The 6,000-nt window shown below is 38.9% G+C and overlaps 1 protein-coding gene across 5 annotated transcripts in view; it reads left to right on the top strand.

Annotated features, from left to right (window-relative positions):
* The window catches only part of rnf19a (ring finger protein 19A, RBR E3 ubiquitin protein ligase), a 74,352-nt gene that overhangs the window by 4,795 nt on the left and 63,557 nt on the right, over window positions 1-6,000 (top strand). The window contains exon 2 of one of the 5 annotated variants that reach the window (XM_043688490.1): window positions 2,744-2,813. The exons of the other annotated variants lie outside the window; for them this stretch is intronic. The gene's annotated coding sequence lies outside the window, so the exon portion shown is untranslated. The remainder of the gene's footprint in view (window positions 1-2,743; window positions 2,814-6,000) is intronic. 5 annotated transcript variants of the gene reach the window in all.

The following is a 6,000-nucleotide window of genomic DNA, read 5'->3' as shown; positions in this document are numbered from 1 at the left end:
AAGCAAAGACATGCCAGAGAATTCCTAGAGGCCTGGCACTCCAACCACAATGCCATAAACAAGCACATAGATCTAGATACCATCTATCAACCCCTCAGAAAACGAACAGGAAATGACATCACCACAAACCCCAGGAACCCCATCCAGGTCAAACATATAAATAGAAAACAGGAGACAACAGCTTCGCTTCACTTGGAGATTGCCACTGATGATGTTACCTAGCCAGGTAATGAAACGACTGGATATCAAACCTACAGCTCAGTGAGCAAAGCTACACCCTAAACCTCAACCTGAGCTACAAACCTTGCAGATCACATGTACTGCTCTACCCTCATCAATCTTCTTTGTTACTTCTTCAAAAAACTCAATCAAGTTTTTGAGACATGATTTCCCACCACAAAGCCATGTTGACTATCCCTAATCAGTCCTTGCCTTTCCAAATACATGTACATCCTGTCCCTCAGGATTCCCTCCAACAACTTGCCCATCACTGAGGTCAGGCTCACCGGTCTATAGTTCCTTGGCTTGTCTTTACCGCCTTTCTTAAACAGTGGCACCACGTTTGCCAACTTCCAGTCTTCTGGCACCTCACCTGTGACTATCGATGATACAAATATCTCAACAAGAGGCCCAGCAATCACTTCTCTCGCTTCCCACAGAGTTCTCGGGTACACAGGGAACTCGAGCAGTTGTAATTGGTAATTGATCTTTAACCTTGTTTCAATGAATTCTACAAAAAGTTGTAACCGTTTAACAAGATGCTTTTTGACATGCACCTTTATGAGGATCTATTCTGTAAAGATCTCTCAGAATCTTGTACTTTTTAATGATATCAGTTGACCACCTTTCCATGTCAAGAGTGGTGCTGGAAAAGCCCAGCAGGTCAGGCAGCATCTGAGGAGCAAGAGAATCGACGTTTCGGACATAAGCCTTTCATCCTTTCCATGTCCAGAGAATATAATCCAGTTCCATTCTCAGTCCTTTAATGTGGTTGCATTCTCATTCTAGGAATCAATCGAGTGAACACTCTGCTTCCTTCCTTGGGTCCGTAGACCAAACCTGTATAATACTCATTGGATGCTTTCTACAATTCTAGCAAGACTGCAACCTCCTTGCAATAAATACCAACATATAATTTTTCTTTCTATTAGATTACTGGGCCTGCATGTTAACTTTCATGTAGAACAACTCCCCCGTTCCTCTGAATATCAACATAGTAAACTAGTTAGTAAGGTTAGTTAGCATGAGATTCAGGGGAAGCTAGCCAATTGGATATGAAGGTAGCTTGAAGGTAGGAGGCGGCGGCTGGTGGTAGAGGGTTGTTTTTTGGACTGGAGGCCTGTGACCAACAGTGTGCCACAAGAATCGGTGCTGGGTCCAATGATTTGAATGTGAATATAGGAGGTATGGTTAATAGGTTTTGCAGATGACACCAAAATAGGTGGTGTATTGGGACTGTGAATAAGATTATCTGAGTACAATGGGATCTTGATCAGATGGGTCCACGGACCAAGGAGTGGCAGGTTGATTTTAATTTGGATAAATGTGAAGTGTTGAATTTTGGTAAGACAAACCAGAGTTGGACTTGTACAGTTAATGATAGGGTGTTGCGGAGTGTTACCAACAAAGAGACTTAGGGCTACAGATGTGGTGTTCCTTGAAAGTGGAGTTGCAGGGTGGTGAAGGCATTTGGCATGCTTGCCTTCATTGGTCTGAATATTGAGTATCGCAGTTGGGACGTCATGCTGCAGCTGTATAGGACATTGGTGAGATCACTTTTAGAATTCTGCATACAATTCTAGTTGCCCTTGTATAGGAAGGATGTTGTTCAACTTGAGAGGGTGCAGAAAGATTTTTTTTAAATTTACTCGCTGGATGTGGACATCTCTGGCTAGGTTAGCATATATTGCCCTTCCTAATTGACCGGAGGCAGTTTAGAGTCAATCTCATTGCTGTGCATCTGGAGTCACGTGTGGGCCAGACCAAGTAAGGACAGCAGATTCCTTACCCTAAAGGAACCAGATGTTTTTCCAACAAATAGCAATAGTTTCAGTCATCATTAGCCCCTTAATTCTAGATTCTTTACTGAATTCAGATTTCACGATTTGCATAGCAGGATTAGCTGAGTTTCTGGATTAATAGCTTATCGATAATACCACTAGGCATTGCCTCCCCATTTACAAAGATATTGCTGAGACTGGAAGGTTTGAGTTATAGGGAGAGGCTGAATAGGCTGGGGCTTTTTCCCCGGAGTGTGACAGGTGAATTTATAGAGGTTTATAAAATCATGAGGGGCTTGGATAGGGTGAATAGCCAAAGTCTTTTTCCTTGGGTAGGGAGTCCAAAGCTAGAGGGCATAAGTTTATGGTGAGAGTAGAAACATTTTAAATGACCTGAGAAGTAACTCTTTTGTGTAGACGGTGATGCATGAATAGAACCAGCTGTCAGAGGAAGAGGTGGAGGCTGGTACAATTCCAACATTTAAAAGACATTTGGATGAGTATGTGAATATGGAATTGTTCAGAGGGATATTGGTCAAATGAAAGCCAATGGGACTAGGTCAGATGGGGATGGCAGGAATGGATGAATTGGACTGAATGTTTTCGTGCTATATGATTCCATTTATTTATCTTTCCCATTTCTTAAAAATCTGTGTTTTCCATTCTAACCACCAAAGTGAATAATTATGCACTTGTATCTGGCACCTTGCTCAAAAACTTAACTGGCCTATATTCCTTTGTAGCCTCCTTACTGCTGAAGTTCCCACCCTCCTTTGTGTCATCAGCAAGCTCTATTGCATACAGTCCACTTTTGTAAGTAATAAAAGCTCTACATAGTTGAAGCACTAGTATTGATTCTGTGGCACTCCATAATTTACACCCTGCAAATAATCTGTTTTCTGTTCTCTGCCCATTAACTAATCCTTATGTGAGTGACTATCTTTTTGTTGTACTTTGACAATCTGTATGATGATGCAAACAATCAACAATATGATTGAGCCGTCAGAAACTTTGCAATTTTGTGCAGGCAAGTAATTTTGCACATTTTTTTAAAATAACAGAATTATATCTATGCTTTAGAACTGAATACAATTGCAGTTTTCTATTCAACTTGTTCATGAAGGTGAATGCTGCTTTTATCAAACTGCTTAATTTGAATTATTTGTGCCAACAGGGATAAACTATATTTTGATTATTGGATTAAAAATGTCTGGCAACTGTAACCTTTTTATGTTTGTGTGGATGCTTTGAGATTTTAGACTTGTCTTTGGTGGGAGTGCTGGTGACTGTTCAATAAGATTGTAATCTGACCTGATACCTTTCAGTGAAACTGTGTTCATGATTTATTTTTAGTTTTAGTGCAATTTACACACAAACTTGGACCATGAAGATTAACCCCAGAAGGATATGCAAGGAAAATGCTCAACATCATAATTTTTAGTGATTTTTACATTGGCTTAGTTTCCTGCAGGTTTTTGTTTCTAAACTCTTGCATATAGCATTGGCAGTCCAAACTTCATCTGTGTGTAGATTTGCTCATTTGTATAAATTGCTTTTCCCTCGGCTCTGGCGACTCGATTTGTCAATTTAGGAGAAAAGTACTCGTCCTGAGAACATCTGGCACTCTTTTCTGATTTTATAAACTTCTACTTTTTGCATTGATAATCACTTCAGGTTTATATTTCCTTAGGTGAACTGAAAAATTGGATGTAATAAGTTATTTCATGCTGGATGTCTTGAGGTTAATTGTGTTTTTCCGTCTATATCAATGTGTGCAAATAGACTGGTAATATGCTATGTAAATTTAGTCTAGTCTTGTCTGTTCTTTTGCTATCCATCCTTCCTTGAGTTTAATCAAAAGTCTGCTCTTACTTTAAGTCACCAGTAAAGAGACTAATCGAATCCTACATAATTGCAAATCTTGAAGGCCGAATAGTGCATGTCAGAATATTTTCTGTAAACATTTTTATTGCGGATGAGTTTTGTCTGCCTTAATGCAAAAAATACTTTGTGAGAGTTCTTACCACAATACTTTGTGGTACTCTTGGTGCAACAAGCTGTTGGTAACAAATTATCAGTAATGTAATATGAAAAGCATGCAAACTGTCTAGCAAAAAAAAAATCACTATCTGATATAAAACCATATTATGAGAGATATCAGTGATTTATCTAACATGATAGCGTTCTTTCTCTCTGCGAATATGGTGACGAGCAGTTAAATGTTTGCATTTTTCTTACTGTAAAATGAAAACTGTGATATCGAAGTGAAATCTTGTTTCCTTGTATTTGGTCTTGTGTTTCTGTGAGGCAATTTGTAAGTGAATAACTGCATCATAAAACTCTAACGTTATGGAAAATTGCTTAGGGTTGTTTTGATAAATGTCATTAGCCTTGCAAATAGAGCCTTAGAATATGTTTGGAAAGAGTGGAGTTTAACTGTTCATGGTAAGAAGTCGGCTAATCGTGGAAACTTCAATGAATTCACTAGTTAACACTATATTGTTGCCTGAAAGTAGGAATAGCTAAAGAAATTGCTTTTGTTGATCCTCACAACAGTGTTCTTCAGTCTGAGTTCTGATGCAGTGTCCCACCCAAAATATGAACCTTTACTTCCTTTTGCTTACAAAGTGATCTGTTATAAAGTCATAGTCATAGAGATGTACAGCACAGAAGCAGACCCTTCGGTCCATCTTGTCCATGCCAACCAGATATCCCAACCTAATCTAGTCCCACTTGCCAATGTGCAGCCCTTATCCCTCCAAACAGTTCCTATTCATATACCCATGCAGATGCCATTTAAAAGTTGCAATCATGCTAGCCTCCAATTTTTCTGGCTGCTCATTTCATACATGCACCACCCTCTGCGTGAAAAAGTTGCCCCCTGGGTATCGTTTATAGCTTTCCACTGTCACTCTAAACCTATGCTGTCTAGTTCTGGACTCACCACCCCAGGGAAAATACTTTGTCTATTTACCCTATCCATTCCCCTCATTATTTTATAAACCACTGTAAGTCACCCTTCAGCCTCCACACTCCAGTGAAAACAACCCCAGCCTATTCAACCTCTCTGTATAGCTGAAATCTTCCAACCCTGTCAACATATTTGTAAATCTTTGCATAACCCTTTCAAGTTTCACAACATCCTTCCAATAGGAAGGAGACCAGAATTATTGTGCAACTTCAATATTTATTTTTCATTTTGGAATCTTAGTATTGGTATATATTGTAGTGAACAGAGGAAAATTTATGACGACCTTTAATTCAGAGTACTTAACATCCAATTACAAGCCTGCAATATGCCAGCCAGAACATTATTAAAGAAAAAGCCCAGGTTGTTTCTAGTTTGTTACAGTTCTAGACCAAGAAATCTGTGTAATTTGCATTTCTCACTTTTTAGTGTTTCGAGATCTCGCAATATTGTCCTGTTTTTAATGCTGGAGGCTCAAGTCTACTTAGTTACAACTGCCAATACTTAGTCAAAAAAGAACCTTGTTCCAAATCTTCCAGCATGCCCTTTAGGCTGTTCTGGACTGAATTTATTGTAAATGATGAACCGCTCCATTTGTATGGTCTTATTGAACAACTGCCTCCTGGCTAGTGGATTGCAAGGTCTTTTCCCTGTTTCATAAACGTAGCATGCTGACCATAACAAGGCTTAGGCCTAAAACAAAAAAAACTTGCAAAAATGGGGCCTGATTTATTCAGTACATAATGGTGACTGTCATGGGAAATAAAAACTGTCACCTTGATTTCAATTTCTTGTGTGTGAGATGACAGACTTGCAAGTAATTTCTAATGTATTTGATGGCTTGTAGCATTGCATAATAATGTTTCATAAAGAGTTTTCTACTTTTGGTGGAACTATTTTTGCAATGTTTCTTTTTGCTGTAGTGCTGTTGTAAGGGGCCACATTATTGAATTGATAAAGAATTTAAACTTATCCTAGGGCAGTCGTACTTTGTCAACTGTAGACCCAATTAGCCAACAAAAAAGAATGAAG

The sequence above is a fragment of the Chiloscyllium plagiosum genome, chromosome 4 (genome assembly GCF_004010195.1).
Source record: "Chiloscyllium plagiosum isolate BGI_BamShark_2017 chromosome 4, ASM401019v2, whole genome shotgun sequence".
In the NCBI taxonomy this organism is placed as follows: domain Eukaryota; kingdom Metazoa; phylum Chordata; class Chondrichthyes; order Orectolobiformes; family Hemiscylliidae; genus Chiloscyllium; species Chiloscyllium plagiosum.
The sequence above is the reverse complement of the archived record's forward strand: the minus strand, read 5'-3'. Positions and strand labels throughout refer to the sequence as shown.